We start from the raw sequence: 14,578 nt of genomic DNA, 5'->3' as shown, positions 1-14,578 counted from the left end.
AGCGTCGGAAAAGGGTCAACCGTGTGATAACTACATCCCAGTGACTGGTGTTATTGGATAACGTAAGAATAGCAAATTGTTAATAGACTGTATTTATATTTGTACAGACAGACATCTGGTTTACAGCTATTCTAATTGTTAGTTGCTGAGGAGAGTATACGGCTGTCACAGCGAGATGAAAGAAACATGCTGAAACAGTCAAGGTCTATGGGTGAAAAGTATGAATCCTGGTTGGGCAGATTTTACTTTTCATCCTTCCCATGTTGGCACAGTGATATTTGTGAAATGGTATATATTATTTAAAGGGATTTAAGTGTGATATAAAGAGTGATACGTAGAAAACATACTATGAATTATTGCTGATGTCTACAGAAAGAGCTATCAATAAAAATACAGGCTATTATTTATTGCCACAATCAAGTTTCAAGTTTATCTTTATCTATGTTACAGAATGCCGAGGAGGTCCACATGAAATCTCAAAATTACATACATAAAAATGTGATAAAATTCTGATTTACCATTGTATTCACATAAATATAGAACGCCCCACAAAAATATCTAACAATCATAAAGGATATCCAAAGCTCTAAAAACTAGCCGCAATCTATTATTCAAAGGAAATGTGCAGTTATTCGTACCATCCGTGCAAATATTAAGAATTGTTTAAGAAGCACTACCAACCTCTATGGTGTACAAACTAATACACCCTAATACAACTTTAAAAAAACACGTTAAAAATTCTGTAACAATATATTTCATTTGTTGGGACATAAAGGAACTGTAATAATGCTGAAGCGGTGTGCAGGTGAAAAGTATGAATCCTGGTGGGGCAGATTTGACTTTTCATCCTTCCCATGTTGGTAAAGTGACATTTGTGTAATGGTATATATTATTTAAAGGGATTTAAGTGTGATATAACGAGCTATAAATAAATTACTTACTATGAAATATTGCTGATGTTTACAAAAAGAGCTATCAATAAAAAGACAGACTATTAATTATTGCCGCGGTTTTAACCATGCTGTGCTGCTTTTAGGAAAGCACATTGCCATTAGTTAGCTGTTTAATAAAATCGAGTCTGCCCTGGAATTTCCATCTCTTCAATGATTTGTCAAAAAGCCCTCTTCCCCCTATTTGAAGTTAAGAATTAAAGCACACATTTTGTGCCGAACATTCAAACAACGCTTTAGTTAGGCGGGAACTAAAAGGCAAGAGTATTTGGTGATTAGAACCATAGACTGCTTCTCTAAGAGCTACTTCCTCCGACGCCATATAGGGCCAGATATACTGAGCTTTTATGCATTCACAAAGGGCCAATTCGCAGAATCAGGCTGTTTGCTAACGTAAATAATTATTTTGGGATGTATGAAACCCAAACTGCAATTTGGTAACACTTTGCAGAATCTCAATATGTGTTTGTAACCAAATATCGATTTGGAATTTGGAAGGGGCATGCCTTTCAAATACAGAATCGGGAATGGTATGTATTATTGTTTTGCGACAGAAATTTGGTCATAAAATTTGAGCTTGAATACTTTACCAACTACAAGCATGTAGTGGCAACCCATTCGCAAAAGGGAAAGGGTCTCTTTGGGACCTCTGACCTCTCCGCCTTTGTTTTAGGGGAGGCACTGGTCCACGGCACCACTTAGTCTTCTTAAAAAAAAACCTAAAAAAAAACTTTTCTTTCGAAACATAGCCGCTTTCCCTTTAAGGGAAATGGGATGCATGAAAAATATCGCTATATTAGAAACCAATCACAAACATGGTGGTCTGTTAGCTAAAGCAGACCATCATCTGTGTGATGACAGCGACTCATAAGTGAGACATATCTCATGAATATTCATGAGGAGGTCTATGTGTGACCCACTAGGAAATGCTAATTTAAAAAATAAATGTTCCCTATATTTAGAATAGGGATTACGAAATAGCGATTTGGAAAAAAAACTATATATGGAAAGCACTGTTCTAAAGGTATGTACATTCGTCCCATTATTCCACCCTGAGCAGCGAGTACAGGGTCCCTCAGGTGCAGACTCGCATGAGCTTTTTGCCAGAGGAGGCTGGTGCTCTGTTCTTTGGAGCCCATTAATATAATTGAAACAAAATGAGCTGCAAACACCCCCGCAGGCCTGTTATCAAACTGAGGGCTGAAAGTCACCGGCTGACATGGCAGTGTGTGTAAAATAACAATATAATGTGTGTTTGAAGAGCACAAAGTTCACCCTAAAGGAGGTCTTTTCACCCAATGTTAGATGTTTGTGGTTACCCAACTCAATTATTCTAATTTTACCAACCTCGGAAGTATGAAACTCTGAATGGACCTAGCAAGATTCAATCCTATGGCCACGTCTTTGCATAGTGGGGGTTGGCTGCTTGTGGACGAGTGGCTGCAGACCCTGGCCAAAGGTAAGCCCAGGGTCTAATTTGTTCTACGGATGGCTGGAGGTTTGATGGGTTGGATGCGAGCTTTGCTGGAGCCTAAGTGCTGATGTGGATGAATGCAGTGTTTGGACAAAATGTTACTATTTTTAAAATTAGGAAGCTCTTTGACTACTGAGAAGCTGGTTTGGCTGAGTAAACAGATATGGAAAGGGGATATTATACTTGTGCAGACGGGTTTCTTTTTAACTATTTTTAGCCTCTTTACAAATACATTGTGCCTCAAATTTCCAAAAGCCCATACATCCTCTCACTTTTTTAACCCTCTGGTTTCATAATTTCATTACTATCCCACTGTTCATTGGCTTCAGCCGGCTCCTCAGGAAAGGCTTTGAAATCAACAGACCTTACTCCAGCAATATGGTGATCAGGAGTACCTCCCTTTTGTCTTGAATACAAAATGTTAGTGCTCTTGTTGTTCCTTTGAACTCTATGGTGATACAGCAGTTTATTACTGGGGATTTAACTGGCAGCGTGCTGCTGGTGTTGGACGTACATGTTTCACTATGCATGCCAGAATGTAGTACTGAAATGGATGAGGAAAATATTTGAGAACTGATTTTTTAAAAAGTGCCCTCATTTTAGATTTCTAGAGCACTAACCATAATTTAAATGACAAAATGAACCTCCTCATTTTGTTTATTTAATGCCGTATTCTCTGCAGCAAATTCCTTTCAGTTTTACAGCTTTGGTTATATCAAGATGGTGTTCAGGCATGCCACCTTTAGTCATGAAGACAGAATGTTAGCACTCTAGTTGTTCAGTAGAACTCTGTGGTGGTGCTGTGATTGATCACTGGGGAGTTAACTGCCAGTCTGCTCCTGGTGTTGAAAGTCTGTTTCAGTCTGCATGTCAGAGTGTTTTACTAACATGGTTGAGGTAGATATTTGCGAACTCATTCAAAATGTGTCCTCATTTTAGCTTTCTAGAGCACTAACCATAATTTATACAAAAGAAAGAACCCCCTCATTTTGTTTATTTACTGTAATACCTTCTTTAGGATATTCCTTACCATTTTACAGCTTTGATTACATTAAGATGATGTTAAGACATGTCGCTCTTTTTAATAAATACAGAACGTTAGAAATGTAGTTGTTCAGTAGAACTGTGTGGTGATGCTGCGATTGTTCACTAGGGAGTTAACCCTAAGACCGCGGCTTGTGTTGAAACTATTTTTTCAGTCTTCATGTCAGAGTGTCTTATTGACATCGTTGAGGTAGATATTTGAGAACTCATAGAAAATAAGTCTCATTTTAGCTTCCTAGAGTACTAACCATAATTTCTATGACAAAAAGGAATCCTTTTTTCTTCATTTTCTGCAGTATCCTCTATAGAAAATTATTTCTGTTTTACAACTTTGATTCCATCAAGATGGCGTTCAGGTGTGCCACACTATTGTCATAAATACAGAATGTTATCTAGGATGCCATTTGTTCATTAGACTATTGCGGGAAACTGCAGAACACTGGGCAACCACCTTACTAGCTGATGCAGCTGTTGAAAGTGCATGTTTTACTCAGAGTGCCAGACTGTATTCTCACATGGCTGAGAAAGATAGTGTGAAATTTTAGCTCGCGAAGCATCTTCCATATCCTTCTTGGGAAAATAATTAGAGAAAACTGTTTTCTTTCAAACATAGTCCATCAAACCCCAGCAGCAGCAGTTTTCACAGGGTAAAATCACCAGAGAATTCACAGAATTTCTAAAATGAGTAAAATTTCATCAACAAAATATTTTCATTGTGAATGCAATCTGTTTCAACCATTTATGTGTGCTCCTTTTTGTGACCCTCAAAATCTGCAATCCACTACATTACATATCAATGGGAGCCAGGTCCCGAGTACTACATTAGCTGACACAACATGTTGTTCATTTTGTGGCCAGCCAATCATGTTGACCCTCCTGCCCCGCGTGTCCTTGGGGTTCAGGATGTGCTTACCCTGTCCCCTTATATATTTTTTTTAATTCATTGTCAGGACACATTGTCAGGAGACTTGTATTGGCTACCACAACATAGTGTTCATGTTGTGCCCAGCCAATCAGAATTCTGGACCCAAACGGCCTGATATACCTAACTGTTTAACCCCTTCAAGTCCAACCTGAGCCCCTCACATTCCCCACAAAGATCTAACTTACTGCAAAATTTAGGTTAATTCCCTTGAGCCAATTTTTCTATTAAGTTGAGCAAGTTTTCCTACCGAAATTAACATTGGAAATTTCACTTTTGGGACCCCACTTTTCTTTGCCCCTGCTTGATGGATCAGCACAAAACTTTCCAAGTTGAAGCTGAGGTGGATGAAATTATTTTTGGAAAGTTTCTGCAGATTAATCAAATGGCACCAAAGTTGTTAGTGAGCTACAACTCTACGTTGGTGGCAGCGTCACACCTATTATAAGGGTTCCACCCTGGCTCTAAACCTATTTTCCTGTTCCCATAACTTTAGAATGTTATGGAAACCAGAAAATAGGTGCAGAGGTCTGCGGGTTCCAGCCACCCTTTAACATCTTATGGGCTAAAAATGCGCTCTCGCTAAATACGTGAACATACAGAGTCATTCTAGAACTTCTAGCAACATTACTATCCGTAAATTCAGGGAATGTGAATGTGTGCTTGGGGTGAGATCATGCTCTACACGTCTGAGTATAGTTAAAAGAATCTACCTTTATTAATTAAGGCATTGATCGGGATTTAGCTGGCTCCGATGACAGCCGAATAAACTATGGGGCAGTTTATAACCAGCTGAAACATTTAGAGGAGATGGATGTAAGAGCACAGACATGCTCCAATTACGTCTCTGTTGTTTTTAATCTGCAATGGGTGCCCTTAGACTAGTAAACAAACAAGAATATCACCAACAGGCATTTCTAACTTTTCCCAGGATCCCATAAAATCTGCATTTTAGTAAAACAAAAGTGCTCTCTCCAAGAATGAGGATTCAATGATAAAGCAAGCCTCACGTTATTGTGTAGGAGAGAGTCCTTTTAAAAATGGATATTGTTCCTTCTTTAAAGCTAAACATGGGAATTAAACGATCCTGTCTGGAAAGGCAGGAATCCTATTTATTACAGGTTTTTGATTCCCGGTGGAAGAGGAGGTCTTCCTATCTCTTTTGGTATAGTCTAAAAAAAACTGCCGGCAACGGTGAACCATTACACCTCTGGTTACAACCTCAGGGGTGAAAATCCTGATCTGGTACCCAATTCACATTCAAACAAAAAAGGAAACAGAAAGAACCATAGATAACAGTGCCAATATTTCTGGGATGTCTTGAACCCACACCTGAGAAACCAATCCTGTCACAGCCCTTAATAAAGCCTTAAAGACGCGCCTCTTCAAGGAAGTGTTCTCTAGGTAGCAAGATTATGTGTGGGCCTCCCTATACCCTTCCAACCACCACACTCTTGATGTCATGTAACTCATCCCCCGAATATGTGCACCCTGAATATTGAATCCCTTGTATAGAGACATGCACTGCACATATCGAGGACAAAGTGTTGATTGCAAAATAATGAAAGGTATACATATATAGAGGTGCAAAACCTAAATTCACATACATGTACCTTGGTGATATATATTCACATATTTCGTCAAAGTAAGTAGATTTGGAGCTTAAAATAGTAAATCTATACCTCCCTATATGCACGTACCATTCTATATTTTCTCCCTCGATATTCTGTGCACTATATTTTTGTATGTCGATATTCTTGGGCTCGATATTCAGTAGTACAACCTCGTCCAAAGAACTGATCCATTGACCGTTTAGGCCTATTTCCTAGGAAGCCATTCTTTGTTACTGGGCAGAATCCATAGGACGTATGTGAAGTGGCCACCAGATGAAATGCTGTCAATTCATAAAACACCTAAATAAATAAATAAGGAGTGTGCAACAGGATGCTATTTAGCACCATCTTGTATAACTCAGAAGAGTTCAGCTTTGCTGTAGATGTTCTCGCAGTGGTAAGTGTTGCAATGCAGCAGCAAAACCAATGCTCTCATGTAGGCAAAATACCAAAATTAGTTTACACTGCCTCAAAATAAAACACAAAAGAAATTAAATAGAAGCCTATTAAACCCAATTAAATGTGCGTTAGAACCTTGTAATCTTGCTCCATTTCCGTTCCTGACTTTCTGTGCCGTAGCAAAAGCAAAGAAGTACATTTTGTCTAAAGGGAAGCAAATTAATATATTGATAGGTAGTTTTAAATGGTGCACACTAAGCCCATTCAGAGGTCATAGTGGTTTACATAAATGTAGCATTCAACTGAGAGAAGATTGCCAATGTAGACAGGATACATTGAGATCAAAAATGACATACTGGCAAATAATTCGTTTTGCTTTTGCAAAACCAAATTAACTGATAGAGAAGGAAATAGAAATAAATGTGTATGATGAGTTCTAACTTTGATCTCGTTGATGAACTATTGTGTTTGATCTGTCAATAAAGAAAAGGAAAAAAACTGAAAAAATGATGGCTGAAATGTTTGAATTAGTTACAGCCACTGATAAATAAGTGTTATGGCTGTGCTCCGCTCCTATGTTTTTTCGCTCACTGTGTCACAATACACAGGGACCAACCACATGCAATACAATCTTGGTCCTGCCGCAAAAAGGGCAATTCATCCTCAACCACCAAGCCACATGCATTTGGCGCAGAACCCCGAGGGATTCAGGCAGCTTTCAGCGTTGTGGAGCTTCCGCAAAATGGGGCACAGTGAGTCGTAGGACCCACAAGTTAGCATGTCCCTGATTTAGGATGACTCACTGAGAAAAACAACAAGCATTTGCAATGCAATAGGTCTTGCATTTGTCAGAGTTAGAGCTATTGGTGTTGTAAATGACGATGTCTTTTATCTATGGGTTTTGGTTTGGAGTGTAGTGGATGTATGAACAGGTGGAGTAGTGTGGCTCACTGGTTAGAGGCAGCAGACCCGGAAGCAGAGGAAAGCCCGGGACCAGGGTTCAATTCCCGACGCGGCAGGGTCGTGGACCAGGGCCAGCGGACTCGATAATTCTCGCCTCGGTGCCTACTCTAACCAGGGATCACACTCGGCAACTCTGGGCATTAGCTTGCCTCATCTCCACAACGGCCCCCCACATTCGCCGGGGATGCCAGGACGGGTTCCCCAGCGGTCTACAGCGCCACGACGCCTCGGCAGCAGTGCGCTTTACGAAAAAACACATACATTTACATTTACATTTACATACAACAGAGACACAGCTGCAGCACTGCCTAGAGGACTAAGAATGAGAAATTACCACAGGGACCAGAAAAGCATCTGGCAGCAATGTCTAGAGGACTAAGAATGAGAAATTGCTGCTGGGAACAGAGACGCAGCTGCAACACTGCCTACAGGACTAAGAATGGGGAATTACCACTAGGAATAGAGACACAGCTGCAGCACTGGAGGCTAACACATGAGGGAGGAGCACAGAAGCTTGCAGAGAGATCGAGATGGAAGAAAAGAGAAAGATAGACAGAGAGAGAGAGACACACACCAAAGTAGTGAGTAGGAGAGCCCAGGATGAACAAGAACAAGCTACAGAAAGACAATCCTGCATTAACAGTCTGGAAAATATTACAGATGTACACCAGCACTGGCAAGCATGACATAAAATCCATGTCATGTCATGTAAAGGCACACATGCATCTTTCTGCACAATACATACCTTGCCTAAGCAGTGCAGTAGCATCAGAAGCCGGAAACGCTGCAGTCAAGCGCACACTACTCTATCCCATCCGCGAATGTTAGAACGCTCCAGCCATCACTGCCAACTCGACTGCTCTTTCCTGTCCTTAGCCAAATAGGAAAGTGCCTCTTTGGGGTGTGAGCGGACTCTGCCAATTGGGGGTGGGGGTGAATAGGCTGTGCAGGCAGTTGCCTAGGGGCAGGGCGAGGCAGCAATAACAGAAATATTTAAAAAGCTTGATGGAAATATTTAAAAAGCTTGATCGCAAAGTTATGCCCTTGTGATTTGCCTGTAGAAAACGGCCTAAATGTTCCCCCTCTTCAAATAATGACATGTATGGTGCTTCACTCCATGCACAGGGAAAGGATAGGATGAGGGAAACGCTACATTTGTGCTCGGAGGGTGCTGGGAGGGAACAACGTAAATAAGGAGGGTGAAATTAGCCAGCATTGAAGCTTCGAGGCAGGATCCTGTCGTGGCCTAATAAAAATTAAAATGAAGCAGCGCGCTGAAAAAAATAAAATAGAAAAAAGTGTGCAGCCGCCGCATTTACTTTCTATGTATTTACTTTTGTAGCAATCATGGCACGTCACGCTTTAACTTCAAATGTTTAAAGCTAAAGTGTGGCATACCGCAATTGCTACAAAAGTAAATAAATGTACAAGAAATACAACGGCTGTCCGTTTAAAAAAATCTATTTATTTACTTTTGTAGCAATTGTGTCACCCTGCACTTTAGCTTAAGATGTTTAAAGCTAAAACACGGTGTGCCATGACTGTAACAAAAGTAAGTAAATAGAAAAAAAGGACATACGGCCACAGCACTTTTTTAATTTACTTTTGTAGCAGTCAAAACACGCCGTGCTTTAGCTTGAAATGTTTAAAGCTAAAGCAAAGGCGTACCGCGATTGCTACAAAAGTAAGTAAATAGAAAACAAATGCGGCAGCCGCACACCTTTTTTTCTATTTATTTACTTTTGAAGCAATTGCAGCATGCCCTGCCTTAGCTTTAAATGTGTGCAGTTAAAGTGCGGCGTTCTGCGAATGCTAGTGAAATTAATAAATCGTTTTTTTTTAAAAGCATACCTTTGTAAATTTAACAGTAAAGCACACTTTAAACAAATGACCTCCTAATCAGCACCACGGGTTGCAGAAGTGGGATAACATGTTGTGCCTCGTAAAGCAACTACAAACCAGGGCGGGTTACAAAAGCCGGACAGCATGTTATGCCTACTTCAGCAAGACATTAATCAACTAAAGAGTACTTATTAACTGTTAATGAAACCTAGAGAGTAAGGACACATGTAAGAGGGGCTGTCCTCATGGGAGGTAACAACAGAAGAGAGGGAGGTACTAAGGAGGGACTACTAAGCCTATCCACAAATCAAAAGCCACCATTTACAAAGGACAGTAATAGGAGTCAATTGAAAATATGGGCAGAAAATGGGCGTAGCTTAAAGCCCATACCTGAATACAGCATGTCTAGGCGCGACCTAAAAATTGATGGATGGAATGTTCTAGTTAAGCACAGCATCTGGGCCCCAGAGCAGACCACTGTTATTTTGCAGTTGCAGTGCAAACATTGACCAACCAAATGATAAATCAATAATAATTCTGCTCCAAAAGTCCCAGATAAGACCCAACTGTCAAGCTATAATACTTCTGTACGGGTACACAAGCAATGGCAATCAGGTGTCTGCCTTGTATGGCCTAATCAGTGAATGGCCGTTTAAGGCCTGTGACACAGAGAGCACAGGACAATGTCCTCACTCGAGGTATTGGTCTCACTCGAAGTGATTTACAGAGAAAAAGCAAAAGTGTGGGGTGGAACGCTTTGAATAACCATAGTCACTGGTAAATATTTAGGGTGGCTCTGCCTTCCATTTTTGTTTTGCTCACTGAGTTACCATGGGGAGTGCCAAAACCAAAAGTCTTGCCCCTCAATAGGTCTCAAGCTGCTATTCACTGATGCGACCTAATCAGGCAGTAGATGCCCGTGGTTGCAGGGCCGGCTTTAGGGCAGTGGGACTGGTGCGGTCGCACTGGGCGCTGACCTGTGAAGGGGGGGAGCTGTGACCTCAGGGGGCGCTGTGCTAGGCAATATCTTATGATAGGAGAGATGAGGGGCACTTTTGCACGTGGTAGTAAAAGAATCTGAGGAGGCAGTCATGGGACGTGGGGGCGCCAAATGTTATTGTCGCACTGGGCGCTAAAGCCAGCCCTGCGTGGTTGTTTGTATTTCCTTTCAGAGGGGGTGTGGTCTCACAGTTCGCGATTGAGCATACGCCTTTTAGAAGAAAATGGTGACAAAGGGTACAGTGATAGGGAAGGATTGTAGAAATGCCATGGGCGAAGAGAAGCTCGAAGGGTGTGAGACACCTCTGTGAGGAAAGAAAGAGCAACAGAGCACATTGGTAAACCTAAGGCGGCCAGCACTCTTTGTTTAAGGGAAAGACGGCACCAGAACTATAAATGAGTCATAATATTGACTCCGGCAGTGGAAGTGGAAGGGGAGGGGGGCTACTCTTAAAGATATGAGAGGGAAGTCTAGGGTTGAAGATCAGCCAGAGGCTGCTGGTGGACTGCAGAGGCAAAACGCACTCCATTGACTCGTTGTGTGAGCCCGGGCAAATTGATTATTTTCCATGTGCTTAATTAAATGCAGCTGCCAAAATTAAGACTGTTTAAAGAATAAATGTAAGGTATAAGGTACTTTGTACACAAGTGAATATTTGGAATACGGGTTTATTACGTGACGTTTTGCTACCTCAGTTGCGTGGCGCACGTGACCTGAAATAACAAGTTCCCCCGTTTCCAAACCAAATCCTCTTCGCACAAAGATAAGAAATGTGAGAGGTTGAGACAGCTATTTGTGAAATAAACTATAGGTGCCCTGCGCACTCTGCACAGACCCATCCCTGCATCAGGCGCGTGAACCCATTGGTCTGCCATCCAGGCCCTCCAGAGCAGATTCGGGGGCAGCATGAATCAGAACGACTAGTACACTTAAAACACTAAACAGCAAGAACTAATGCTACTATAACATAGAAACGTGCCTTTGCGCTGCGGGTAGCAACAACGCAATCTATCAGAGGCCAGTGTTCTGCTACCACAGGGTGGCCGTTCTTAATTCTCATAATTAACAATTTAACAGACTAGCAAATCGTTCTACGATACAAACAGCGGGAAATAATTATTCTAACAGAGACAGTGGTTGAAGCCGGACCCCAAATACACAAACAGCCACCGGACATGCGTAGATCCAGCCACAGCGCATGAATTCCAAAGGTATGCCCACAACAGCGCCCCTCCCCCCACACGACGTGTTCCATCCCCTCAAAGCCCTCCTCGGAGATCACAGGTGACATGGGCTCGTCAGAGCAATGAGAGGTGGGGACAAGTCAGCCCTCTGTTCTCTGCCTCCATTGTGGAATTGCGGTGCATCATTACAACTCTCATGACATGCAAATTGTGTGTGTGTGTGTGGGGGGGGGGGGGGCTTTTCTGTGTAGTGATAACACACAGCACAGTTCTCCGTTTATAGACCAGGTGGGCCGTCCACCCCCTCGGGGTTACTAAGCATTCGTAGTACAGGCTTCCAACGGTGTGGTGGGGGGGAGGGGGGGGGGGGAGAAAAAAGGAGGGCACTAACGCAGACTTAAAGCACCGCATCCAGGGAAGAGGAGAGGGGCGGGTGAGCAGCGAGTAACTGCGATGCACCAGCACCCCCTCTCCCCCTGTGGACGGGCTCCCAAGGCTGCAGGTGGGCAGGAGAGGGGGCAGGGAAGCTTCCTCCCGTCGCCCAGTGGTAGTGGTACTCTTCCTCAATTTACTCCTCACTACCTTTTTCCTACAGGGGTTTCCCGTAGTACCACCTATTGTGATATACACATATGAGTCAGAAGGGGGAGGGGACGGTGTGGGGGGGGGGGGGGTGACAAATATATCTTAGTAAGAAATGGGTGACAAATCCCCCCCGTGGAAGGAACGAGTGACAGGAATGCACGGAAAGGGAAGTAGGGGAGAGCTGCTGGGCAAGCATGGGTGTCAAGAATGGAATGGGCATGCTCACCCTCCTCCCCAGGGAAGGATCGGTTCTCTGGTAGCCTCCTTACTTTCCAGGTGCCAAGAAGAGCTGGTACTTCTCGGTGAAGCTGTCGGTGGTCGCCATGCCGAGTCCCCCGGGTCTGTGATGCCGCCTGGACTAGTGAGGCTGGTGTGTACCTGGCACGGCGCTAGGCGGAAATAGCACAGGCGCCAGCCAGGGAGGGATGCTTCTCTGCCCGCGTGTGCCCCCTGGAGCGCGGCTCCTTCTTGCTGCCTCGCCTCCTGCCTCCTGCCTTCTCCTCTCGCTCCTGCTTTCAATTCACGGCACGCAGATCTTGCCCATTGTTTTTATCCCTGGTGTAATCTGAATTCACAACGCAAAAGGCATAAATTAGGTAAAACCAATCACCAGGGATCCACACCTCGAAGCAATAAGCGAGGAAGAACAAAAAATATAAAAGCAACTCTCCAGCAGGTAAAAAATCCTGTAAAATAAAAATGAAATATCCTCTCGTCCGTTTGATCCTCTGCGTCTCTTCAGAGAGTGGAATGAATTGCGCATCTGCGCGTGCTTCTTGGATTACAGCAGCAGGCACCTCTCCCGCCTCTCCCGCTGGGATCCAGGCATCCTTTCACATGGCACGGCTAGGTAGAGCTCCTGTCAGGTGGGTTTTTCTGGGCAGGACGTGCCCTCTCCCTCGGTCTACGAGTATTAGAACGTATGACTATACGAGACTGCGGGAGGATGCGCCACTCTCTGTCCCACATCCCCCTCTAGCGGAAGCAGGCAGACAAACGCCGCCTTATTGGAATGCACCTGTAGTCCTCGAGGCCCACGCCTCTCTTCACCCTCACCCACATCTGCACAGCTCTATGTAATGTGTGCCTGGTACTCCTCCGAGTGACAGAGACCACACTGAAAAAACCCACTGCTATTCTTCCAACGCTCCAGGAATTCAGACGAGGGCTAAGGTTGCTAAGTATTTTTTTAATTTAATAAATGAAGGACATTTAAATTACTTTATCAAAAAGTTAGATGGTGGTAGTCAGGTAAAAATTGCAATTTCTTTGACGATATCCCATTCCAATTGCATACCATTTTTTTTAAAGGCCGTAGAGGTTTCCCTGCCCCATTTGCGAAATAACGCGACACGTTTGTGTTTCTGTTTTTTTAGCTTGCCCTTCACGGAAATACTAATAACTTTGTTGCCGCTCAGGCTCAGTACTGCAGAAAGTAAAAATTCAGTGCCACCCGAGAAATATAATAAGGGCCAGGGTTTTCAGTGGGATGGAAAAACTGGAGTGGGGGGGGGGGGGCGTCTCTCACAGGGGCGTGGCCAGTGTAATTAAGGGCAAGGAATAGAACACCTAGGCTTAAAATCTGTGCTTAGCATAGTGTGCCTCTGACTTGTATTTTGCTGTTTCTGTTATTGCATCCAGATATATGATACAACAAGTGATATCATACCCACAACAAGTCAGGACTGTTGGCTTTGTCAATGCTTGTTAGTTGCATAAGATAAATAAGCAGCAACTATGGCTTGTATATAATATTGAGAATGCTTCCACTTAAAGCACCGGTGACACCATGGCAATGTTGCTGCTCCTGAATTTTCAAAAAGAGAAGGGAAATCCTGAGAGAAAATGACTTTCTTTAAAGGATGTCCCTTCGCCTACAACGCTCACCTGGCAGAACGGCATGACGTACCTCCGCTAGTGAGAAGTGAACAGTGTGAGCACGCACACATAATGTGCCTGCTATCACTGCAGTTCGGAAAAAAACTGATCTTCTGTGCCAGGGCGCAAAACCGAGCCCGATAGGCACCCGTTTCGAGGCCCCCTTTAAAAAACTGCCGGTACTCAGCCCAGATGAGACCCGGCCCACTTTAAGCCCTGATAAAGGGCTATGGAGCAGAAGGTTCCTATTGGGAAGACACCGTCAGCAATCTGCCCATAATCGGCCCGCGCAACCTCAAGGTTCAGACGGGGGAGTGGATGAGACCGGTGAGTGAGTGACCAAGCCTGGTGCAGCCTTATAGTCATGGGGACTCCACGCGCATAGAGCCCCGGGCCGCTCAGACTACCCAGGATTTACTCAGGACACTCAAGAAGCCTCAGGTCTCCTGGTTCAAGGACGCCACGACCCTGCTAATTCTCGCAGTCGGCGCCCCAACCAAATGCAAAGCAAGCAACTGTCCGCTAGGAGGGGCGTGGAGTGGCGGCGTTGCTTTTCACAGCCAAGTTTTTTGTGTGTGTTCAAGTAGTTTTTATTAGTTAGAAATAAAAAAGAGGCATACATTCAGAAATACATGTGACACAGGTAAAAATAATCCATGTAATACAAAATGCGCATGAGAATACAGTTGTTACATAGAAGAAATTGCTACGGCAGAGTTAAAGT

General features: G+C 43.5%; 1 protein-coding gene across 3 annotated transcripts in view; it reads right to left on the bottom strand.

Moving 5' to 3' along the window:
* The window catches only part of GPRIN3 (GPRIN family member 3), a 480,938-nt gene extending 468,052 nt beyond the window's left edge, over window positions 1-12,886 (bottom strand). For 2 of the 3 annotated variants that reach the window (XM_085635434.1, XM_085635425.1), the window contains exon 1: window positions 12,246-12,886. The gene's annotated coding sequence lies outside the window, so the exon portion shown is untranslated. Of the gene's footprint in view, window positions 1-12,202 lie in introns of all 3 variants that reach the window. The other variant, XM_085635444.1, reaches the window with a different exon arrangement.
* Window positions 12,887-14,578: the final 1,692 nt, after the last annotated feature.

The sequence above is a fragment of the Triturus cristatus genome, chromosome 2_1 (genome assembly GCF_964204655.1).
Source record: "Triturus cristatus chromosome 2_1, aTriCri1.1, whole genome shotgun sequence".
NCBI lineage: Eukaryota > Metazoa > Chordata > Amphibia > Caudata > Salamandridae > Triturus > Triturus cristatus.
Note: the sequence above shows the minus strand (reverse complement) of the source record. Positions and strands in the feature narration are given on the sequence as shown.